At 49.6% G+C, this 25,579-nt stretch overlaps 1 protein-coding gene across 8 annotated transcripts in view; it reads left to right on the top strand.

The window, feature by feature from the left end:
• Window positions 1-1,347: 1,347 nt before the first annotated feature.
• The window catches only part of MBNL1 (muscleblind like splicing regulator 1), a 98,505-nt gene continuing 74,273 nt past the window's right edge, over window positions 1,348-25,579 (top strand). For 2 of the 8 annotated variants that reach the window (XM_069865253.1, XM_069865250.1), the window contains exon 1: window positions 1,482-1,500. The gene's annotated coding sequence lies outside the window, so the exon portion shown is untranslated. Of the gene's footprint in view, window positions 1,501-11,459; window positions 11,479-25,579 lie in introns of those variants that run through there. The other 6 variants (XM_069865256.1, XM_069865248.1, XM_069865252.1 and 3 more) reach the window with 6 other exon arrangements.

Raw genomic sequence — 25,579 nt, 5'->3', positions numbered from 1 at the left:
ATTACTACTAGTGTTGACTGCAGCATCCCTTTGCAGGGGTTTCCAGGCTGCTTTTAGTCTGGAAAAGAGAAACCTGAGGGGAGACCTTATCACTCTCTACAGCTCTCTGAAAGGAGATTGTGGTGAGGTGGGTTTAGCCTCTTCTCCCAAGTAACAAGTGATAAGGCAAGAGGAAATGGTCTCAAGTTGCGCCAGGGGAGGTTTAGACTGGATATGAGGAAATACGATTCACCAAAAAAGCTTTCAAGCATTGGAACAGGCTGCCCAGGGAAGTGGTGGAGTCCCCATCCCTGGAGGTGTTCAAAAAACTTGCAGAAGAGGCACTTTGGGATGTGGCTTAGTAGGCACAGTGGTGCTGGGCTGATGGTTGCGCTTGATGATCTCAGGTCTTTTCCGACCTTAATGATTCTATGCTTTTATGTGCAGGCTGCACTTCCAGCCACCCTAGAAGAACGAGCAGCTAAGAGACACAGCTGCTGAGAAACAGGCGGCTTTGCAAGCTTAGTTTTTTTGCACCGTGCCCTGCAAATCCGCAGCCCTCTTGCTTAAACAAGCAGAAAGGAAGCCAGGCAGCGTTTCCGCTGCAGCGGTGCCCGCGCTGCTGCTCCCCAACTGCCACCCACTCACCCCTCCTGCCCTACAATACCCACCGCAGGCAGCGGGCTCCAGCCTGGGAGCTGCTCTCTGGTTTTAGAGGCTGCCAGTGACTGCTGAGGCCAAGGAGATGGTATTTCCCTCCTTGGCTTGAGCAAGGGCCATTTCTAGCAAGTTCTGTAGCGCGCAGCAAGCTTCCGCTCTGCAGCTTTGGGTGGAAAGGTTGGTGCTTGTGCAGGAAGCCTAGAGATGGTGGTGGAGGCAGCAGAAATAGTGAAAATGGATCTAACAAGCCCCTGGTTGGTGAGGCTGGCTGTGCCGTGCCTACAGCAGCACCGTCCCAGGAGCTGTTATCTGTGCCTGGCAGCAGGAAGGGAGCCCTGGGGGCACCACCCCATCGTCACCCCATTTCCAGGGACTGAGGGCAATGGCTCGGTTGGGTGGCTTGTGCCAATGGGCAGATGAATGGGATGCAGGAGAGGCGCCTTCAACCTGCACATTTCAAAAAGTGTGTTTGTCCCCGAGACGTGAGCTTCCCCACGAGCAACTTGAGATGCGGCTGCAATGCAAAAGCACTTCCCCTTGTGCCTATTTTTTTTTTTTTTTATTAGCTGAAAGTAATTTTTGCTTCTTTAAAAAAATAGATATGCAAACCACAGCCTGTCGCCATGGTTACTGCTGTATGCTACTGCGAATAGCTTATTTCACATCCTTAGACCTATAGGGTTTGGAAATCGTAATTCTTCTGGCCTTTCACCGTTTCCCCCCTCGCAAGGCCACCAACCCACTGTTGCAAAAAAAAAAAAAAGCATGTTGTAATTCGCCCCGCGCGCTGCTGGAGGAGGCGGTGGCTGCGCTGCCCCAGCCCTGCAGCACGCACCGACGCACCCTGCGCTGGGGGCCCAGGTAAGAATTATGCTTTTTACCCCACTTTGTGTCCCTGCCGGCTCTGCAAATTCGCAACAGAGTAGTGTGTAGTTGTTTAGCAGGTTACGATAAGTTGTTCAGCAAGCTGAATTGTTTTACGTCTGCATTTCATTGCGCCTACTTTGGCATATGGGTCTGGCTATCTTGAGCTAAGTTAGGGAAGATATTTAAATAATACGTTAAGGAAATGAGCACTAAATATAGTTTATTATGCAAAGTTCAAGTAACAAAACTCTGCAGTTCTAAAGAGTTTTTAAGGTGGCAGTCAGGTTCCAAAGCAAATCCTTCATGGTGTTTGCTGGGGGCACGGTGGGACCCTGGGTGAGCACCAGCCTCCTCCTACAGCACTCGGGACAACCCCAGCAGGGCAGCGTCTTTCTCTTTTTTTTTTTCTTTCTGCTTTCCTAGCATTTTGTCTGTTAATCTCCTGCGGTGCTTACTGCTCTGGAAAAGTTGAGGGAAAGGTTTTCCTGTGCTTTCCAGAGCCCCATCAGTCATTTGGCAGCAGGTTGTTCTGTGCTGTTGGTGGAGCAGTGGCACCAAGGCTGCACCCCCATGCTAGGGCGGCACTTGGGGTGTGTTTCTCAGGGGAACAAGCGCTACTCACCCCACTCAGGGGTCCCCTTTGGCCCCAGGCAAGGAGGGTGGGTGCTCAGCCTTGCAGCATCGCCCCTTGGCCCTGCTCCGGCTCCCTGGGAGTCGTTGGTAAAGCCCACAAGAAATTAAGATGACATTAATCCCCTGAGCGTGAACCCTCAGCTTCCTGCCGGGAAATACACTGCTGCCGGCCAAAGTCTCACCAGTTTTCCGTGACTAAATACGATGTTAGATCACAGGCAGGGTCCACCTAGACTGGGCATCCATGCTGCTCCCCACAGAGGTCAGAGTAGAGGTGGACTCTGACTGCCAGCTGGGCTCCAGCATGAAGTAAAAAAGCAATAAAGAAACCATCTTTACAGAGAGCGACAAGGAGGTAGCACATATTGTAATAGAAACCATCCTTACAGAGAACAACAAGGATGTAGCACATATTGTAAGTATTCCCTGCGAGATTAGTATGTGCATTTTGCTCATTTAAATGCTTGTAGACTAGAAGCGACTTAAACCACTTTATTACTTTTAACGAAGATATTGTCATAGAGTTATAGAATAGTTTGGGTTGAAAGGGACCTTAAAGATCATCCAGTTCCAACCCCTCTGCCGTGGGCAGGGACACCTCCCACTAGATTAGGCAGCCCAAGCCCCATCCAACCTGGCCTTGAACACCTCCAGGGATGGGGCATCAACAGCTTTCCTGGACAACCTGGGCCAATGTCTCACCGCTCTCATCATGAAGAAATTCCTCCTTATGTCCGGTCTAAATCTGCCCCTCTCCAGTTTATCCCCATTGCCCCTCGTCCTATCTCTGCAAGCCTTTGTGAACTGTCCCTCCCCAGCTTTCTTGTAGCCCCTTCAGGTACTAGAAGGTCACTCTAAGGTCTCCTCAGAGCCTTCTCTTCTCCAGGCTGAACAACCCCAACTCTCTCAGCCTGCCTTCATATTGTCACTTATTAGTTGCAGGAAGCTTTAAAATAAAAGCACAATACAGCGGAAGGGCCAAGTCTGAAATTTGTACATTATCTTTACTAAAATGCACATGCAGATAATATCATTAAACCAGAAAAAGAAACCCTTTTAGCGCCGTGGTGTGAAAGCAATGGCTCTTGCGCTGCCGCGAAGCAGAGGCGGAAGTTCGTTAGCGCCGAGGTTGCACTGAGTTAGAGGAGATGGAACGACTGTTTTCATTATCGGCAAGACTGAAATTTAATGTCAGGCCTTTTTTGTCAGAGTTTCATGAGTGTTGAGCAAATAACAGGCTAAGGAAGCGGATAGCCTCTCCAGGTTTGTCATCATGTTGAGTCTGTGTTTAATGTATCTGCCTTTAATAAAAGCCAGAGGACAAAAAAGGCAAATTAGAAACAGGGTTTATTTTGTGACTGTTGTATGCCAGCTATTTGATGCGATGGAATGAAGCCGTATTTCTAACTAGATGGCTTGGTGCTGGGATTTTTCTTTCTGTGTTAAGCAGGCAAGGGTAAGGCAGTGCCCTGCGTCCCTCGGGGGGGATTCTGCAGCAAAGGGCACTGTGCGGGGTGCGAGGCATGTAGTCTCTCAGGTAGTTATCCTTTAAGAGCTATGTTACAGTACATGCTAAGGAGAGGGGCGTTGCTTTCGGGTGTTCATCTGGAAGCAGCTGAACAAACCTCTGTGTGTTGGGTCCTGCCTAGGGCTGCTCCGGGCATGGGGAGGCTCCTCCAGGCTGCTCACACCCAGCGCTGACCACACTGGCTGGAGTCCAGAGATGTTTTCAGCTTGTTCTGACATAGATTAGGTTCTTAGCTGACTTTGTTGTTCTTTAGCAAATGATTCCTGTTTGATTTACACCCTCACTCAAGCAGGAGGGGTTGACATAAAGCGCTGGTGCAGGGCAAGCTGGAGGGTTTGGTCCTTGCTGGCTGCACAGGCATCTGTTTGCACATCTCCTGTCACCCATCCCTGCCCACCTATAGGCACCAGGACTTTCTGGGCTCCCTGTGTCACGGGGAGGGGGGCAGCTGGCTGCCAACAGGGCTGCTTTTCTGGAGCAACAACTGAGAAAAACGGTCACTGAGTTGGCAGGTTACCTTCTCCTGCCCGTGCCGAGTGTCTTAAGAAACGCACCTCTGAGGGAGAGTTAGAAATGATCTATGAGGCTTCCATAATGCAAGTTCCTTAATTCTGCAGACTTAAGTCATCTTTCAGAGTATTTATTGTGTTTGTAGAGACAAAGAGAAAATTTAAATCTGTTTCCACCTTATGAACCCTCAACAAAAGAAGGATATGGGGCTGTTGGAACGGGTACAGAGGAGGCTACAAGGATGAGCACCTCCCATACGAGGACGGGCTGGGAGAGTTGGGATTGTTCAGCCTGGAGAAGGCTCCAAGGAGACCTTAGAGCAGCTTCCAGTACCTGAAGGGGCTACGAGAAAGCAGTGGAGGGACTGTTTACAAAGGCTTGTAGTGATAGGACTAGGGACAATGGGGATAAACCGGAGAGGGGCAGATTTAGACTGGACACAAGGAGGAATTTCTTCACCATGAGGGTGAGGAGGCCCTGGCCCAGGTTGCCCACAGCTGCCCCATCCCTGGAGGTGTTCAAGGCCAGGTTGGATGGGGCTTGGAGCAGCCTGATCCAGTGGGAGGTGTCCCTGCCCATCACAGGGGGGTTGGAACTGGATGATTTTCAAGGTCTCTTCCAACTTAAACTATTCTATCATTATGTCCCTAATGCTGTTACAAGATGATCTGTCACTCAGATTTTTCGCTTGAACTGTTTCCCTCCAGATCATTTTGAAGTAAGGGCTGGAGTGGGAAGTGCTTTCATTCTGCTTGAGGTGCAGTTGTGAGGAGGATGCCAACAGCCACCCTCTTGCAGGACACACCCAAGATGCTGGTGTCCCACTGCTTCTGCCAACCCTGGGTGGTCGCTGGCCCCTCAGCCTTCCTCACTCGGTTTCAGAGGGAAGGGCAGGCAACGGTTGCACAACTTTCAGAGGTCAAATTCTTGCTTCACTTGTGCGAGGGCTGCGTTAGCTCAGCCAAGAGAGTTCCTCTTTTGCGCTCCAGTTGTATTAACACAGTGGCTCTGAAACATGAGATGTCTCTCAAAAATACTTTCTCTGTATGCAGAGTGTTTCTTTTCTTTCCCTTGTCTCCTAATTTAGGTCTTTTTGTTTGAATGACACATGAAGCTAAGTGTGCAATGCCATATTTCTTCATATATTTTCTTCTGCTCCTGGAAGATAATTAGCCCATTGTCTTGCTTGGTATCCCAGATGGTAATTAGCATTATGAGATGATGATCTGGGAGACCACTGGATCTGTGATTTCCTTACAGTTTCCTCTTTACTACGCCCTGCCTGGACATGTTGTCACTGCAGAGCTTGTGCTCGGCATCTGTGCTCTAGGGTTTAATCCCTATATAAACCTACGTGAAACAGAATACATCCACTTTATAGGCTCTAGTGAGGAATGGCATCACAGATGAGCAGGGCATAAACCAAACTGGCCATGGACCTTGTTAGAGGAGGGAAGTCTTTGAGCGAGGCTCCTGGCAGAAGCCAGCAGCAGAAGTGATGCCCAGTGGTGACATCTCCCCAGCAAAGGTGCTGCCATCGTGGGTAGCTGGTACCAAACCCAGTGGGCAGGTTGCTCTGTGCTGGCACATAAAAATGCACTTGATGAGAAAACGAAACTAAATCCTCGAATCCTGTGTTCAGTTCTGGGCCCCTCACCACAAGAAGGATGTTGAGGCTCTGGAGTGAGTCCAGAGAAGAGCAACGAAGCTGGTGAGGGGGCTGGAGAACAGGCCTGATGAGGAGCGGCTGAGAGAGCTGGGGGTGTTTAGCCTGGAGAAGAGGAGGCTGAGGGGAGACCTCATTGCTCTCTACAACTACCTGAGAGGAGGTTGTGGAGAGGAGGGAGCTGGGCTCTTCTCCCAAGGGACAGGGGACAGGGGACAGGGCAAGAGGGAATGGCCTCAAGCTCCACCAGGGGAGGGTCAGGCTGGACATTAGGAAAAAATTTTTCACAGAAAGGGTCACTGGGCACTGGCAGAGGCTGCCCAGGGAGGGGGTTGAGTCCCCTTCCCTGGAGGGGTTTAAGGGACGGGTGGACGAGGTGCTGAGGGACATGGTTTAGTGTTTGATAGGAATGGTTGGACTCAATGATCTGGTGGGTCTTTTCCAACCTGGTGATTCTATGATTCTAAATAAACCTAATCACCAACACACCCAAACAGCAGCAGTGGAGCAAGGATGCTGCTATGCTGGTGGTGCAGCTGGGAGCCTCTCGGTGCCCCTGTATCCGCTCTACTGCTGTAGCTGAGGCAGGACAAGGAGAAACAATTTAGATAGCAGGTAGTTTTTAAAGTTAGCTCAGTGTGTAGAAAGGATTGTTTGTGCAGACACCGGCCTACTGAATGTATTTTAGAGAAATCTGGGCAGTGAGGAGTTGGTAGAGAAAACTTTGTGACTGGAACAACTGCTTTGAAAATGCCCAGCGTACTGATGTAAGTGCAGGGAGAGGAAACAGCTACACGCATTTCTTTGTGATAGAACAGAAACAGGAAGACCAACAAATGGCCCATTACAATATTCATTCCCAGAGACTATCAAGGCGTGTGCAACCAATGCTGCAGTTATCTGAGCAGTGCATCTGTACCGCTGCTGCTTTAGAGAATGACAGGCAACGTCATGTGAGTCAGGCAAATCTAAAAATATAGTGAGATACAAGTTTCTGCATTTTTTTTTACTGATCTTGGTTAAACTTCTGTGAAACACAAGTGTAAATTCATGGCTTATTTTCCTGAAAGAAAAAGGAATGTTTCTTTGTCCTTTCAGTCTCCTGTTTCTGTAAAAATAGCAAAAAAAAAAAACCAAAACAACAACAAAACCATAAACAGAAAAGAGCAGAAAGCTTTCCTAGCCAGTGACGTGCCTTTGCTTCCTTGCACTCAGCGTTCCAGGACACTCCCCAAGGCTGCTGGGTCCGGAGGGATGCTCAAGGCATCCTATTTTTCACTACGGGTTCAGAAGTGCTGCCTGGTCAGTGGTAGCGTGTGATTAGAGCACAGAAAAAAAAGAAGTTAATTATACTGGTGCCAGGCTGTATACTAGAACTAAAAGCTTTAAGAAGGAAACAGCTGGAGTTCAGATCTCTCAAGCAGGTAATATTATTTGTCTCCCAAAGTAAAGCAAGGGATTACTCAGTAGAGCTGAAAAGCATATTATCACATCATTTTACAAAATGTAACTCTACTTAGTTCAGCCCTGAGTACGGATCAGGAAAAAGGCAAATTTAAAGGCAGATTTCTTCTAATCTCCAAGCCTAATAAATTTCAAAGCAAACAGCAAAGTCGTTTGGCTTATTCTGTTATGAAGGATATAGCAGATGTAATTTGGAGCAATTAGTTGAAATTTCAGAAGTCAACAGAAGCTCAGTATCTATGAATGAATAAAAGTAGCATCCAATTGCAGTGGAGATGACACTTCGGTACTGATTTTTTTCATTTGTAAGATAAAACCAAATATATTCTGGAAGAACTGGGTCTGGGTAACAAGTGGTGCTCCGAATTATAAATGAAATGACAAGATTTAGGAGGAAAAAAAAAAGAAGAGAGAGAAGATGGAAAGAAAAAGTTCTAGCAGAACTACAAGCTCCAGTGTGCTCGGTAGGCAAAATATGTTTGGAACAAGGTGTTTGTGTTGATAGAGACGTTTAAGGCAAGCAAGTTACACTCTTGATATTTAAGATAAGGTCTTTGCATCTTTCCTTGTCTTCCCTGATATCAACATGTCTTGTAGTTTCCTCGTAGTCTGCTCTTTGTGTGGACTGGGGATGAAAACCGGTCTCAGTTCAGAAAAACACATGGCATGGGCGTCCGAGACTGTGGAAACAGAGAGACCCTGATATTTAACCACATTTGAAAATGGGATCCTGCTCAGGAGGAGGGAGGCTGTGTGTTTGTTTTCCAGCAGCAGGGCACCACTGCACGACTGCTGCTTGTCACAGCATCCAGCCCCAAGCGTTGCTGTGGCCACCCTGTGCTTCCAGCCGAGAGAGCCCAGAGCGGGGACTGACACTGAAAATTGTACAGCATAGTGGGACTGGAATTCAGCGTGAAGTCATCAAGGTGTAAAGGGCAGAGGGGTTTGGGTGTTTCCACCCAAAAGGGGGTGAGCGGGGCGATGTGGGGCCCAGGACATCCCAAGAAGCACATGCACTGGAGCATTTAATAGGTCTCTTAGGTGCTGGCCTGGGTGTTATGGAGCTGGAAGGCAGATCAGACCAGATTTGAAAAATTAACCACAGAAAAGACTTCTACAGCTTTTTAATTTCTGAAGTGTGCAGTACGAAGCTCCTTGCAGAAGCCCTTTAACCCCTTCTCTCGCTGTGCATGCAGTCCCTGCGGGTAGAGCACAACTATGGGACTTCGGAAAAAAGGGACTTAGGCACAACTATGGGACTCAGAAAAAATTGCCTCTGTATAGCCATCATGATGACTTTTTGGTATAGTGGAGATATAGAATCATAGAATCACCAGGTTGGAAAGGACCCACTGGATCATTGAGTCCAACCATTCCCATCAATCACTAACCCATGTCTCTCAGCACCTCATCCACCCACCCCTTAAACCCCTCCAGGGAAGGTGACTCAACCCCCTCCCTGGGCAGCCTCTGTCAGTGCCCAATGACCCTTTCTGGAAAAAATTTTTTCCTAATGTCCAGCCTGAACCTCCCCTGGTGGAGCTTGAGGCCATTCCCTCTCGTCCTGTCCCCTGTCCCTTGGGAGAAGAGCCCAGCTCCCTCCTCTCCACAACCTCCTCTCAGGTGGGGCTGTGGGTGTTTGATGTGTCCATTTCACAATGGTTTCCAAATCTCAGTTAAAACTTCTGTGGAAGTACCAGGGATGGGGCATCTACCACTTCCCTGGAACAGGTTGCCCAGAGCAGTGGTGGCTGCCCCATCCCTGGAGATGTTCAAGGCTAACTTGGATGGGGCTTGGAGCAGCCTGGTCCAAGGGGGAAGAAGGGATTTCCTTGTCTTGATCAACTGGCCTACTGATGCATTTAGTAACAGGGACCAGAGAGGAACAGAAACTGTTGAAACATTCGTCATAAGGTAACAGTTTGCTGAGTTGTTCTCTATGGAAAAAAACCCAGAAATTGAAGTTATAAGTTTAAGGGAAAATGGAATAATGGAGTTTTTTTTGAAAATGTATGTGTAGATCTATTGAAATATACTCAGTCTTAGCAATAAACAGTTGCTTCATACGATATAATACTTGGGAAAAAAATACTAAGCAAAACGTCTCCTGGAATCAGTGCAAATATTTGTAGGGTTTGGGTGTGAGTTTGGCTCAGATGTGACTGCTGCTTTGATATCAAAAGAGAGTCAGAGAATCCTGCCACTGCTTTTATTAAAATGGTAAAATATAGAGAACCAAAAACCATAATTTTCAAAGGCTTGGGACTCATTTGTAGCAAATGGGGTAAAAAAACTAAAGAGTGAACGATCTAAGAGCTATTTTGTGAGCCTCAGGGAGGAACAGACTGCACGCCATAAAAGAGAAATAGAGATCAAAAAGAGTAAACCTCGGCAGGGTCAGAGGAAGAAAGAGCTAGAAGAGGGACCAAAAAAGGTCACTTAATCCATTCCCTTGCCCCAGGCAGGATGGAGCTTACCTAAATCACTCCTCAAGATGAATGTCTAACCTTGATTTAGTCCCCTTGTCAGCCAGTCCTTATTTTCCCTCTTAACCTCAGCCTGAATCTCCCTCCCTGCACTTTAAGCCCATTTTCTTGTTCTCACCACCATAAATACAGACACCAGATTGTTCTTTATGGTGTCCTTAAACCTTGGAAGATCATTGCTGTGCTTCCTCCTGTCTTGGTGCTAACAGGCTGTCCCCAGTTCTTGTTTCAGCCCCACCATGCCTGGAGCCCCCGTCCCACTCCTCGCATCTCAGTGGGACCAGACTCTGCGTGTCCCTGCTGCCCCCTCAGTGTATTTCAGTGTCCACCCTTCTCTTTCTCTGTCCCTTAGGTTACTGCAACTTTGTTTTGTTGAGGTTCCTTTGCGTGTGGTCCTAGATGCAAGTGTCCTGGCAAGGGACACGTTTGCAACATGTCTGATGGGTCTATGTTACCACAGCTCCTTCTTCTGTGGTGACACTGATACCTGCCCACGGGACACTCACCAGGGTGGACAGGGTCTCTTTGGAGCCTGGAAAGCTCAGAGCAGCAGGATGGGATCTCTTTGGAGCCTGGATGGCTCAGAGCAGTGAGACAGGATCTCCTGGGAGCCCAGGAGACTCAGAGCAGCAGGATGGGATCTCCTTGGAGCCTGGATGGCTCAGAGCAGTGAGACAGGATCTCTTGGGAGCCCAGGAGGCTCAGAGCAGCAGGATGGGATCTCTTTGGAGCCCAGGAGGCTCAGAGCAGAAGGACAAGGTTTCTTTGGAGCCCAAGAAACTTAGAGCAGTGGGATGGGGTCTCTTTGGAGCCTGGAAAGCTCAGAGCAGTGAGACAGGATCTCTTTGGAGCCTGGAAGGCTTAGAGCAGAGGAATGGGGTCTCCTTGAAGTCTGGGAGACTCAGAGCAGCAGGACAGGGGAGCCCAGGAGGTTCAGAGCAGTGGGACAGGGTCTCTTTGGAGCCTGGAACGTACTGAGCAGCAGGATGGGGTCTCTTTGGAGCCCGGGAGGCTCAGAGCAGCGGGATGGGGTCTCTTTGGAGCCCGTGAGGCTCAGAGCAGGGGGATGGGGTCTCTTTGGAGCCCGGGAGGCTCAGAGCAGGGGGATGGGGTCTCTTTGGAGCCCGGGAGGCTCAGAGCAGGAGGATGGGGTCTCTTCGGAGACCGGGAGGCTCCGAGCAGGGTGACACCGTGGTGGGTGCCGGCTCCCTGGGGTGTTTGGAGGTGCCGGTGGGGGCAGCTCGGCAGGGTCCCCAGCAGCACTTGGGGCTCACCTTGTCGGGGCAGCCCCCCCCCGCAGTGTGCGATGCGCTTTATTAGCCACGGAATGGGAAACGGGCCGGCAGCGGGGTGGTCGTGCCCGCTCTGGGAGCCGATCGGCACCATCGCCCCGTGAGCAGAGCGGCATTTCGGGGGGCTCTGGGGAACACACCAGCCAATGGCTCACTCAGCCGCAGCCCGAGCTGTTTTCCCGGAGACGTTTTCCATCGCTTCCCTGCCCCCGCTCGGCTGGTTGTTTTTTTTTTTTTTTTTTTTTCTTCCCTTTCCTCCGAAACCGGAGGCGGCGGGGCCGGGCACGTGTGCAGGGCCCGGGCACCGTGACTCATGCGGCGCCGGCCGCTCCGCGATGAGCCAGCCGAGCCCCCGGCCGAGCGCACGCAGCCCGCGGCCCCGAACCGCCCCAGGTGAGCCGCGGGCACGGGCTGCGGCCGGGGCCGGGGCCTGGGGACCGAGCTGGGGCCGAGGCTGGAGCTTGGGATGGGAGCTAAGGCTGGTGCTTGGGGTTGGAGCTGGAGCTGAGGCTGGAGCTTGGGGCTGGAGCTCGGGGTTGGAGCTGGAGCTGAGGCTGGAGCTTGGGGCTGGAGCTCGGGGTTGGAACTGGGGTTGGAGCTTTGGGGATAGAGATGGAGCTTGGGGATGGAGCTTGGGGTTGCAGCTGCGGCTGGAACCGGAGCTCGAGGTTGGAGCTGGAGCTGAGGCCGAGGCTGGAGCTTGGGGTTGGAGCTGGAGCTGAGGCTGACGCTGGAGCTTGGGGTTGGGGCTGGAGCTTGGGGTTGGGGCTGGAGCTTGGGGTTGGGGCTTGGGGTTGGAGCTTGGGGTTGGGGCTGGAGCTGAGGCCGGGGCTGGAGCTTGGGGCTGGAGCTGGAGCTGAGGCCGGGGCTGGAGCTTGGGGTTGGGGCTGAAGCTGAGGCCGACGCTGGAGCTTGGGGTTGGAGCTGGAGCTGAGGCTGACGCTGGAGCTTGGGGCTGGAGCTCGGGGCTGGAGCTGGAGCTCGGGGCTGGAGCTGGAGCTGAGGCCGAGGCTGGAGCTTGGGGTTGGGGCTGAAGCTGAGGCCGACGCTGGAGCTTGGGGTTGGAGCTGGAGCTGAGGCCGGAGCTTGGGGACAGAGATGGAGCTTTGGGATGGAGCTTGGGGTCGCAGCTGCGGCTGGAACCGGAGCTGGAGGTTGGAGCTGGAGCTGGGGCTTGTAGCTGCGGCCCGGGGCGGGAGCCGAGGCCGGGCCGGGGTCGGGCGGTGGGGCCCGCGCTTCCGGGCGGGGCGGGGGCGGCGGCGGAAGCGGGGCGGGCGCGGGGAGCCCGGGCCGAGCAGCCTCCCGCCCGCCGCGCCGGCGGCGCTGACAGCGCGTCCCGCCCCGCCCGCCGGGCGCGAGGTGAGCGGGGGCCGCGCCGGGGGCCGCGGCGGCTGCGGGGGCTGCGGGGGCTGCGGGCGGGTTGGTGCAGGCTGCGCTTGGCTTGCTGCAGGTTGGAGAGAGCGAGGCGGGCTGGAGAGGCTGATGATGCGGGTTGGAGAGGCTGATGATGCGGGTTGGGCGGCGCTGGTCTCGGTGCTTGGTGCGGGTCTGGGCAGGCGATGTGGCTTGGGGAGGCTGATGCGTGTCAGGCTGTACTGAGCTCTGCTTGGGGCAGGTTGGGGTGAGCGGTGTTAGGTTCTGTGCGGTGCGTCTTGGGCTGTGCTGGGTACAGGCTGTATTGGGCTCAGCTCGCTGCGGGTCGGTGTTGGGGCTCAGCTCGGTGCGGGTCGGTGTTGGGGCTCAGCTCGGTGCGGGTCGGTGTTGGGGCTCAGCTCGGTGCGGGTCGGTGTTGGGGCTCAGCTCGGTGCGGGTCGGTGTTGGGGCTCAGCTCGGTGCAGGTCGGTGTTGGGGCTCAGCTCGGTGCAGGTGGTGTTGGGGCTCAGCTCAGTGCGGGTCGGTGTTGGGGCTCAGCTCGGTGCGGGTCGGTGTTGGGGCTCAGCTCGGTGCGGGTCGGTGTTGGGGCTCAGCTCGGTGCGGGTTTTGCTGTGTTTGCTGTAGGTTGGACTGGGTGGTGTGGGCTGGGTGCGGTGCAGGCTGTGCTGCTCAGTGTTTGGTGCGGGTTGGGGGTCCGGAGCAGGCTGGGCTGTGCTGGGAGCGATGCGGTTAGGGTGTTGGGCTGTGCTTGGTGCGGGTTTTGAGGTGCTTGGTGCGGGTTAGGGCAGGCTGGGATGGGCACCGTGCAGGGATGCGGGTTGGGTTGCGTCGCGAAGAAAGAGGGTAACTCAGAAGGGCTGGCTCCAGCCTGGCGTGGGCACGTCCCAGCATCAAGCAGAATCCCATTTGGATGCCCATGGGCTGTGCTGCTCATCCTTTTTGGGCACTTAGGGGGATGGGGTGGAAATAGAGCTTCCTTTTTTCCTTAATTTTTAGAGAAAGTTCTTCAATTCAGAAGTTTGTTTTGCATCTAATTACTGCAAAGAGATCCGTTTCTTAAGATGCTGGCATAGTGGAACAGGAAAATGCAGGGATGTCATCTGTATAAAATGGTTCTTTGGAAAAATACGTTATTATTTCTTTTAGGCAGAAATTATTTCTTTTGATGATTTGTTGATAGGGGGACTATATGCTGCAAAGCTTGGCAGCGCGGTTGCGCGGTTGGACTTGGTGTTAAAGGTCTTTCCCAACCTAAAAGATTGTGTGATTCAGCAGCAGGAGGACAGAGGTGACAGAGGTGGAGACAGTGAAACCATGTGAGAGCTTGTTAATCCAAGAGGCATCTTTGACAGGAGAGAGGTGTGTAACTAGGGAACAAGAAACAAATAACAATTATATCTTCTTAACACTGCAGGGAGCGGGAGGGGGGAAGTTCTAATGAGATGACAACAGTTCCACAGTGACAACAAGGAAGTAATTTGCATAATGACTAATTAACTGATGATACCTATTACTGCAGGGGAAGTTTGAGGGTGAGAGCCTGAGGTCAGGCACTTGGAAGCTGCAGTGGATTGGGGTGTGGGAGGGCACACAGCTCCCCGAAGGCTCTGTCTGCCTGTGTTTGGTACTGACCCTTGCCAGACCTGCTGGTGTATAACAATATTATGATAATTTAAAATAGAAGAGAAAGAAATTAAAGCCTTGGCATCCCCAGCTTCACTGAAATGGGCGATGAAACATCTGTGTGTGGAAGTTTGGGATGTACCGGTGCAGAAACCCGCTGTGCTGGGAGTCTCTGCGCGTGGAGCGGCGCAGGATGAGCTTGAAGAGCTGCCCGTGAGGTTTTCTAGGGAGCAGAGCCCATCCGGAGGGGGCAGGGATGCTGGGTGCATGCTGAGCTCTGCGGTTGCAGCGTGTGCTTTTGCAATTTAAATGTGTGAGGCCTGTGTCATGCTGCTTCCCTCGGCTCCTGCCAGATCAGGTGAAGACTAGAATATTGTACAAGGGAATTTGGCATCTCTGGAGTTAAAGGCTGGGCTTCCGAGCTTACAAAATTTCTTAAGGCTTAATTGAAACAAAAGATGCTTAAATAACAAAGTGATGGTGGTAACTAAATATTCAAAGTTTCATAACCAGTTAAGTCTCCAGCCTTGAAAAAACTTTGAAAACAAGTTACCCGGCACATTGTACCTGTGTTTTGCTGGTTGTGGTGGAGCCTGCCTCGTTTACGTGACTTTTAAAAGTACAGGCTTGTGTAGTTGTTATTTACTCGGGCTACTGAGGAAAGACACAGAGGCAGCAGATTGCTTAGTCTGATAGACGCGAGAGAACGTGGCAGGACATATTTATTGTCTCATTTCCGTAAGCCGTCATTGGATTAAATTCATTTGGAATGGTAGGCAAGGGGCTGAGGCTGGGGATGCTTTGTTGTGCTACGAAGCAGTTGAATCAATGGGCAAAACTGGAGCATTATGCGAGTAGTTTGTAATTCATTTGGGTCAGGAAACGGTGCCAAAGCTGTGCCATGCAAACCCCCCTCAGCTCCAGCGGGGGGTACGGGTTCCATACACCCACTGCACAGCGCTGATGTTCCTTTCAATGGGAACAGCCTCGCTTGGAGCTTTCATTTGCCCCCAGAATCTCTGTGCTCACTCTCTCAGAGGTGATGTGGAGCTTGGCTGAACCACGTGCCGTGTAGGCATGAGCTTTGTGTTTCGCTGGGCTGAAAGGTGTATTGCAAACACTGGAAATAGCTAGTTCCGAGGTGTTCGGCATCTGCCTACAGCTCCAAGCCTGCCAGGCAGGGGGCTGACGTGTCGCCTTCACCCTCAGGCAGAAGATGTTAGATTTTTAGATCTGGTAGATTAGCAAGGGGATGGAGTGTCTATCTTCAGGAGTATCAACAAAGCAGTTTAATTAGCGGAAGCAGGGAATTTTAATTTAAAATTTCTCTGGTATATTATTTTCTAATTGCGGAACTAATCATAATTGGGAATAGTCTTTACTCTGGGGTTTTTCTGTAGGCAATCACGACCAAGAAGTTGCTCTTTCACTGACTCTCCGCAGTCAGTGTATGATGTTGTGAGGGCTTTCAGTCCATTTCATCCCAGTGAGACTTAGGTGACTGTGAAAGAATAATCCTAGGACCTTGGAATGGGGGTTGAGTAGAATCATAGAATCATAGAATAACCAGATTGGAAGAGACCAAACGGATCATTGAGTCCAACCATTCCCATCAATCACTAAACCATGTCCCTCAGCACCTCGTCCATCTGTGCCTTAAACCCCTCCAGGGAAGGTGACTCAACCACCTCCCTGGGCAGCCTCTGCCAGTGCCCAATGACCCTTTCTGTGAAAAATTTTTTCCTAATGTCCAGCCTGACCTGCCCCTGGTGGAGCTTGAGGCCATTCCCTCTCGTCCTGTCCCCTGTCCCTTGGGAGAAGAGCCCAGCTCCCTCCTCTCCACAACCTCCTTTCAGGGAGTTGTAGAGAGCAATGAGGTCTCCCCTCAGCCTCCCCAGCACCTCGGAAGGGCTGGGGTGTGGGTGATGCTCTGTACTGGGCTTCGATGGGTGACAGGCACCCTGTGGCTGCTGGCCCTGGGGTGCTGGAGGGGTCATGTAAAAATCCCAGGGGGTTTTGCTGACGTTACTCTAGACTGGAAATGCTGCTAGTTCCTTCTGCTTTGCGAAGTTCAACAGTCTAACCAGAATAAGTATGTGTGAATGAAGCTGCTTCGAGCCTTAAGTGGTTTGCTTTCAATTTTGGAGATAGGTTAATTTTGTTTTGCATGACTCCACCTCTTGAATTCTATTACTTTGTCACTTCACTAAATCTCAGATGCTGTTCCTCAACAGAGGAACAGTGCCAAATACCTGATGCTGTTCTGGTGTTACTAGGTAATAATTACTAAGTTTGCCTATATTCTGTTTCCTACAGCGAGGCCAAGGATTGAATAAACTCACATTTGTAGACACCTCTGTGACAAATACCACACACTGACAAGCATTTGCAAGTAGCAGGTGCTGCTATTGCTTTCTTCTAAAGCCTGTTTTGCATGGAGGTTTCTGGTGCTCGTCCACTTTGTGTGTCCCAGGAGCACTGAAAATGCTGCTTTTGAAAATTTCCTTATCGGGGATGATAATGTGGAGAAGATTCTGTGATCTATCCTGCAAGGGGTCTTAAAGGGCTGGTAAATAGACTATTCGGTGGCCTTTGCACCATGTCCAAGCTGCATCACTTTGCATCCCTGCCTCAGGTGCCAGTTTGACTTCCCTGGATTTGGGCTTTCTCTACATACGAAACCTGGAAAATAAGTCTGAGGTGCAGGAGGTGGTGGTGCATCACACTAAATGTTCATTCTCCACAGGGCTGCTGTTTGGCTTGCTCGGAGGAGAAGGACCATTAAAGCTATGTGGTTTCTACTCTCCTGTCTGGGATGGGTTATGTGGCCACAGTAAATGTTCTTATACCTGTGGTGTAGGTGAAGATCTCATGGCCAGTTCAGATTAAAACTTAGGCTTTCCTCTCTGTTTTTATTTCCTTTGAGTACTTGTTTTATTCTGCTGCTTCAGATCTAATGAAGAGGCGGTAATGACACAGGAATGCTTGTAATTCAGCAGGATGACCCTTAGCACCTCTTGATATCCAGAATAGATGATGATTGCTACTTAGGAACCACAGGTATAAACTGCGAACATCATTTTTCTAACAGTGGTAACACCAAGGAGCTCGCACATGGTGGATTTTATGACACCTTGTAGTAACTGTTCATTACTTTCAAAGGCTTAATATGTGTTTTCTATGCCTCGTGCACATTTTAAATGCAAAGGCTATGGAGAGATGATTTTGCTGTTAACAAAGATCAAGTCATTAAGGTAAACTGCAAAAACATAGTTTTTCCCACTGTTAATTTTCCTTGTCATATGACAAGGTAACTTCTGTAGCTAGGAATAATTATGAGAAAATTCCTGCAACAACTCCTGTCCAGAAGGAATTTTACTGTGGTTGTATTTTGAATATTTTTTAGTGGTTTTCCAGTATGGATGAGGAAGGGCACTCACACAAGCGATCAGGGAAATAATCTAGGTTTGTACTATTGTTTTGTTTGTTAGTGGTGGCAGGATAATCCTGCACACAAACATGCAGGTGCTGCCACAGGGCTCGGAGATCTGCTGGAGTGAGAGCAGAGCTGGGCTGTGTGGATCCAAGGTTTTGGTTCATGTGCTGTATCCCCCCAATGGCTGTAAGGTGTGGAATCTAGCTGGGTTTGGTTGCTTCCCTAGGGATTCCTGTGTTGGAATCCGTCCTGCAGTTTTCAGCTCCGCGTAGGGAAAAGGAGTGACAGAAGGAGCCAGGGCAGCCAAAGGCTCCAGGGCACATGTGGTGGGTCTCCACTGTTTGTGATCCTTAGGGATTACAGCAGTTGCCTATGATTATTTTTTAATTTTTTATTTTATTCACGACTATATTTTGTAAACTTCGTTTCCCAAGTAACGCAGCAGAGTAAACAAGATTTCCTTCCTACTACCCCATAATTATTTACCGAAAGCATAAACATGTGAATGTTTTTTTTTTATTGCTGTCCTTGGTGACATTTGGAGTCTGTTCTGTTGAGAATATGTGCAATTGTAATTCCCATTAGTGTCAATGAGAGTTTGCAATCATTAACAAGGGAAAAGAAGGGACCATTAAAACTGTATCAAAGATTTGATGACACTTGAATGTGTCCCAAGATGAAAAAATGTGTCCCAAGATGAAAAAATGTGTCCCAAGATAAAAAATTTCACATTTAATATAAAAAGTTGAGATGTGATGGTTTTGCATGTGGCATTTTACAATGGAGCGTGGTTCCTGTAGAGGATGTCCAAGCAAGCAGTTGATGTCACCCGTTCCTGTTCTACCTTCAGCAGTTGGTGCAGGGTGAACATCTTGGTCACTGCTTCGTTTGGAAAATTGAGCCGTGGACAAATGTTGTTTTGCACCGTTAGGTGCATTCAGGTCCTCACTGAAGTCTAACTTAAGTTCTCACTAAATGCAGCTTGAATTTTCAGTGGGGTGATTGCTGTTTGCTATTAATTAGAAATATCATCAACGTGGTGAAAGGATACTTACATCAGATGCTAAAGAGTGCGCTCCGAGTTCATTCTTGTTTGCATCTACTGACTTTGCGGGAAAAGTGGGGAAGCCAGGACTGAGTTTTGCACAGCCAGGTTATCATTCCTGTAAGCTGAGTGTATAATCAGCATTTCCCTGGGTGCGGGCAGTGCTGTGTCCCACGCAGCCCCCGGGGTGGTGTGTCCTTCTGCTGTCGGTCACTGCTGGCGAGGAGTCTCGAAGAGAAACAGCCTCCAGCCCTTCTCTGAGCACTCGGGAAGTGCCTGTTTGGCTCTGACCTTATGCTTTTGGCAAATACGCCAAATATTTGTTTTCACAGAGAAATATTTTGAGCCATACATACGCAAGCTGTGTATCGGTGGCTGAATCACCATGAATTTCAGCACAAAGGAAAGAAAGAAGTATTGACAGGTTATAATATGTCTGGTTGGTTGGCTTTTAGAGAAGTGGGCTCTGGCACAGCCCCCCCCTTGCTGGCCCAGCTGCGTTTGACTCATTTTATCCGTTCTTTGTTTGAACTTACAGGTGGCAGTTTAACTTTCTGTGTGTAGTCCCGGTTTCCCTGTTGGAAGTGTCCCTCGGCGCCTGCTGCTGTAAAAGGAGGTTTTCTCCTTCTTGTACTTGTCACTGCCATTGCATTCAGGGCTGGGTCTTACAAAAGTGCCTCGGTCTTGCTTGCAGTGGCGCGGAAAAAAAAAATTAACAGAGCACGTACTGAATTTCCCCCTTATCTCACTATACCACATTTTAAATATCTTGTAGTGAGGTGTTTTGTTTCTACGGTTTCAGGCTTCGTGTTCTGCAAGATTAATGGACTTAGCAGCCCCGTTGGCGAGGCTTAGTGATGATAACAGTGTAATAAGTCATGAGACAGTCGCAGATCATCTGGCAAGGCAAAATATGCCTTGGGCTTGAACTTGGGAGCGGGTATTTTTGCAGAGAAAAGTAGAATGTTGCAAGCATTATAAATAACACATCCTGCTTGGGGGTGCGTTTAAGTTTGCCTGGGAGCCTGCATGGGGAGCTCTGTAGGCAGCATCAGGATTCACCCATCACACATTCGCACAGGCAGAGAGGTGGCGTTCATCGAGTACGCGTATGGTATTGAATGCAGCAAGCATGAAGCTCAGAATTGTTCCTCTGGCTGAGCTCGGGTGTGGATGCCAGACCCAGGCTCCCCGCAGCCCTTGCCGCCCGCGCTGCCTGGAGCGGCTCCGCTCATTCCTGCTGCGCTCCCGGCTCCTGCACAAGGGAGTCTGACTGTGAGCGGTGAGTAAGGACTTGGGAACCCAGAGCATTTTTGGGCTCTGCGCCCAGTCCTGCTTCCAGAGAAGTTAATGGGAAGTCTTCCTTCTAAGAAAGGGAGGGTGGTCAGAGCTCCCACAAGGTGCTCCTCTCTCGGTCGTTCCTTACCTCCAAGCTCCCCTGGGCATGGGGAGGAGATGACCCACCAGTGCGTGGCCACAGTCAGCTGACAGCACACTCCTGAGACAGCTGTAGAATCGTAGAATCATAGAATCATCAGGTTGGAAGACACCCACTGGATCATCGAGTCCAACCATTCTCATCAATCTCTAACCCATGTCCCTCAGCACCTCATCCACCCGTCCCTTAAACCCCTCCAGGGAAGGGGACTCAACCCCCTCCCAGGGCAGCCTGTTCCAGTGCCCAATGACCCTTTCTGTGAAAAATTTTTTCCTAATGTTCAGCCTAAACCTCCCCTGGTGGAGCTTGAGGCCATTCCCTCTTGTCCTGTCCCCTGTCACTTGGGAGAAGAGCCCAGCTCCCTCCTCTCTACAGCCTCCTTTCAGGGAGTTGTAGAGAGCAATGAGGTCTCCCCTCAGCCTCCTCTTCTCCAGGCTGAACACCCCCAGCTCTCTCAGCCGTTCCTCATAAGGCCTGTTCTGCAGCCCCCTCACCAGCTTTGTCGCGCTTCTCTTTCTGCAGTGGTTGGGTCTGTACATACCTGAGGTCTTGAGCCTTTAAAGCCCGTGCTCCCAGGGGCACCGTGGAGGAACGTGCAGCCTCCAGGAGCTCGCTGAACCAGGCAGATGTGTCAGGTTTTCCGAGCAGGTTGCCAAGCTGGAGGCAGCAGCAATTAGACCTGCATTCACCGTAGAAAATCCGTGTCTCTGTGCGCAGGCGCCCGAGAGCCGGTGCTCCAACATCTGCCGAGCTTGGCTGGTGGAGATGCAGGTGGGGATGGGGCTTCTATGGGTTTGGCTGTGCCAAAGCATTCACCTGTCCCCGAGGGTTAGTGCTCACCGGCCCAACTGATGCAGCCTATTTCAGCATCGCTTGTGCCTCATTGCTCCCTACAACTCCCTCAAAGGAGGTTGTGGAGAGGAGGGAGCTGGGCTCTTCTCCCAAGTGACAGGGGACAGGACGAGAGGGAATGGCCTCAAGCTCTGCCAGGGGAGGTTCAGGCTGAACGTTAGGAAAAATTTTTTCACAGAAAGGGTTATTGGTCCCTGGCAGAGGCTGCCCAGGGAGGGGGTAGAGTCCCCTTCCCTGGAGGTGTTTAAGGGACGGGTGGACGAGGTGCTGAGGGACATGGTTTAGTGTTTGATGGGAATGGTTGGACTCGATGATCCGGTGGGTCTCTTCCAACCTGGTGATTCTATGGTTCTATGATCTGGTTTCCATGGACAAAAGCTTCTGTCAACTGCACGTACTGATTTACTGGTGAGAATATAAACTCAACTGGTTTTTTTCTCTCCGAGCCTGGAAAAAATAAACCAAACAAAAAAAAAAGTTTCTTCCAGTGCTTGGAAGTCTTTATTAGCTCCCAGGCAGCATTCTTGACTTTGTGTGATAACTTCTGAGTTTCAGTGAAATCCTTTCCATATGTAATTTTATATGGGAATCCTTCAGCGCTTGATGCGTAGGCAAAACTTAAACTGACTTGGAGTCTTCTTTCACAAGCAGTGAAAAATCAAAGGTGGCGCGGCTGTGCTACTGATAATATAATTATGTGCTTTTCAGCTTTTTGATGTGTGGCAGTTAAAAATGTTCTGGGAGCATGGGCAGTTGCTGCTATGACTTAGCTTTGCAAACTGCTTAGAAGAAAGTCCCTGGGAAAATACCTTGCTTGCTGCTCATCAGCATTTTATTGAGCTCCCGTATTTATGTGCAAATAGATTCCATAAATGAATCTTCAATCATGTGATTTCTTGTGAAAAGTAGACACAGCTCTGTTCAATTCTTCTAATCAAATACAGCTGATAGTGGCAACTGAAATACAAGACTTTGAACTTCTTTCACTCATTTTTCTGCATGACCTACCTAATTACTGTTTTGGGTTTGTTTGTATTCTGTAACTTCTGAGCACACTTTCATCACCATTTTTATAAAAACTGCTTTTCCTTAAATCTTTTCAGAAGCTATTTTGCCTACTAGTCTATGGGGTTTTTTGTATAAGACTAGAATTTTAAACTTGATTATTTAGTGTTTTTAAATGGCTTTTAGAGGCGAGAGTGAGAGTACAAGGGGAAGGGTAATCTTTTTGAACTTTTCACAGTATTCCTTTACTGTGTGGTTCAGCTTGGGTAGCTCACACGTGTATGTTAATGAAAAAAGGGACACATTGAGGAGAACTCAAGTGGAGAATAGATGGGAATCTTCCATGTGAGGAATACTTTGGAAAAGCAGGTACAATTACTGGAGGTGGTCAGTGATACTGGATGTTTGGGGTATGACCTCTGGTGTGGCTCTTCGCTGGAAAGAAAATAGAGAGGGAGCTGTGGAATTGATGCTCAGTGTGAGTGGCACCATAAAACAGGCTTGAGCTTTTTTGCATTGGAGTTTTATACAGTGTGGTTCTTCAGGCTGTTACTTTGCATTGTTTAGACAATAAGAATGTTTAAGGTCACTCAAATGACATGGGCATAACCTGAGTGTTTAGGTACTTCTGAAAAATTGTCCACAAATTTTGATCCACTGCCGTGATCCTTTGGCTTGTTAATGTTAGTATTTTTGTTGTGTCGTAGCAGGCATTTTGGGAAAAGTGATCCATTCTTCTGTAGCATGACTATATAGAAGCTATTTCTTCTGCAAGGAGAATTAAGGGGAATTTGAAGGTTATGCGTTCCGTGATTTGGCACTGGTTGCGCATAGCAAAGGTTGCCCACGGAGTGAGCAAAAAGGACACAGCTCACTCCTGGCTGGGGAAGGAGGCGGTTGGAGACCAGGCTGAGAGCCTTGGTGCAGCAGGAACAGCCCTGACCTGAGCAGAACAGGCTAGGAGAGCAAGTCGTAGGCACATGTCGTGGCAATGGGAGCCATCTGGCAGCTATTACAACATGAGACCATGAGGAATACAAGGATGCAAGAGGGGTAACGAAGGATCCACGTTCGTTCTGCCTCAGAGACGTTCCTTGGTTAGGTCAGCTGTGCAACAGTCATAGAAACTTAGCAGGGTAGTGGGTTATGACTCAACCCATACCCCAGGAACAAAATTTAATATTAAAGATCCAGCTGGCCAAGGTGGGAACCCCTGGTACCATTTGAGGTGATGCAGACAAAGGTGCCACCGAATTCACTGCACCTTCCACTCCAGGCTGCTGCTGGCTGTTTTTCTTAAATACTAGTTTGTTAAGCTCAGATGATGACAGCCCCTGGGTGATCTCGTGTGCCTTGTGTGTTACACCAGCTGTGTCCCTGAAGCTGTTTTTGCTCGGTGGCCCCAGGACCTGGTGCTGGCAGTGGCTGGGGTTCTTGCTGCAGTGAATCTCTTTCATACTCCCATAATTTCATCTTTATTGCCTACAGCAAAAAGCTGAAAACAAGAGAGAAGTTGTATGCAAGCGTGTCCTGAAGCAGCGTTACGTCAGCTGGGTCATTCAGGCATTGGGGAATTCATGAACAAAATGAGCGTTAGCAAAATTCATCACCAAGCCCAGCTCTGGATATCATTCCCAGAGCTTGAGTGCTCCCAGGAAATTGGAGAGCCCGGTGGTGGGAAGGCTGCAGTGCATGATAGTGTTTGATAGGAATGGTTGGACTCAGTGATCTGGTGGGTCTCTTCCAACCTGGTTATTCTATGATTCTATGAGCTGCTTCTCCTCTTGCCTGGGGAGCTGGAGAGCAAGGTTGGCCTGGCCATGAACCGCGGTGCTGCCCTTTCTTGCGTTGGGAACAGCCTTGCTCAGAAGTCCTGTTGGAATTCATCTCCATCAGTCCTGGCCCTTTCTTCTGGCTGAGGTCTGTGCAGAAGGAGCAGTTCCAAACAGGGCTGTTAGTGGGTTGTTTTCATGATTATTGTTAGCTCCGTAAAGATTGTGATTCAAAATGAACAAGCATAACGATAAATTATAGCGAAGACTGATTAAAAGTGGTTTCAAAGACATTTTTCACTTTGCTAAAATAAGGCACGGTAATTCAGTTTTTATTATTTTGCTTTAATTTGGAGCTTTTCCTTGATATCTGAAGACATGTGTATTTATTTAGCATCGGTGAGATTGTTCCCATTGCAAAATTAATTGCATCAATAAGTGTTTTTATGCTGCTGAGCACGGTGTGTGCAGTGATCTCTGTTGAGTTAAGGAAAGCATCTCATAAACTTGTTTAGTTTTGTTTTCTACTGAAGAATCATTTTGCTCATATAGTGGTGCATAAAATTTATTTTGGATGATAACGGAGCATAGAGGGTTAGAAAACCCCATTCTCTAGCATTTAAATTCTTATGTAAATAATGAAAACAAGAATGGCCTTTGCCATTTCTGGGAGTGGAATTCAGATTTAATCTTGCCTGTTAATGTGACGTGTGCGAGGATGTGGTGGCTGCATCCAGGCTCCCTGTTTGTCGGTCCTCACTTAAAAAATGATCGTTGTGTGACTGGGGAAGGACTTTGAAGCCTTTAAAGAGTTTGGGGACGGGAGTGAAGGTGGGAGGGGGCGCACAGAGCGGGCAGGTCAGCAGAGCTGAGCGAAGCAGCCTGAAGCAAATGCTATTAGGAATAAATGAATAATAATGTCAGTACTAACCATGTCTATGCCGTAATCCATCAGGCCTCGCGACTCGTTTTACCCGCTGCTGGGATCTATTTCTGGGGAAGGCAAAAGCCACCAGCCAGGGCCACGCGGCAGCTGCCTTTGGAAGGGAAGTGAAAAGTGATACAGCAGACTGTAAACAGCGGGAACCTTTCTCGAGGGAGCATGCAGATTTAATTTAAAGCCTTAGCAGCAGTCAGGTGCCAGCATTTTTCCCTTTGCTATGCAGTAGTTGTTAAGGCGTCTGACCTGCAATAAGCTAGGCTGGGTGTCTGCTGCATCTCCTTCGAGCGAGAGCTCCTCCGGGTCATTTTGTCTCCCTGAAACTATCAGCATCAGCTGAATTTGATGTTAGAGGGAAGCGGTTGCTGAGTCATGGGCATCACTATTTTCTGTAGTAGCAGTTATCACAGATGATGCTAATAATCGTGTTTTATGGGCACCCTGATTTAGTGGGATGTCCCTGCCCATGGCAGGGGGGTTAGAACTGGGTGATTTTTAAGGTTCCTTCCAACCCAAACTACTCTGTGATTCTATGATTTATAGATATATATTATATAAGTGTAGACATTTACCGTTAGGAATCACCTGTCGAGATATATATAAGGCTTGTAGTGGTAGGACTTGGGGCAATGGGGATAAACTGGAGAGGGGCAGATTTAGACCAGACATAAGGAGGAATTTCTTCACCATGAGAGTGGTGAGGGACTAGAACAGGTTGCCCAGGGAGGGCAACCTGGAGGTGTTCAAGGCCAGGTTGGATGGGGCTTTGAGCAGCCTGGTCCAGTGGGAGGTGTCCCTGCCCATGGCAGAGGGGTTGGAACTAGATGATCTTCAAGGTCCCTTCCAACCCAAATTATTCTATTATTCTATGATATAGGGATGTTTCTTGGTGACGTGTAGCTTTGCTTTTACCCCCTAGTCTTGAATCTTGGTCATGGTTCCCTATGCTGAGGTTCTCCCTGTGGCTGTGTTTGCGAGGAAGGCATCCAAAACCTGCTGCACCACCGAC

Source organism: Phaenicophaeus curvirostris, chromosome 10 (assembly GCF_032191515.1).
Source record: "Phaenicophaeus curvirostris isolate KB17595 chromosome 10, BPBGC_Pcur_1.0, whole genome shotgun sequence".
In the NCBI taxonomy this organism is placed as follows: Eukaryota; Metazoa; Chordata; class Aves; order Cuculiformes; family Cuculidae; genus Phaenicophaeus; species Phaenicophaeus curvirostris.
Note: the sequence above shows the minus strand (reverse complement) of the source record. Positions and strands in the feature narration are given on the sequence as shown.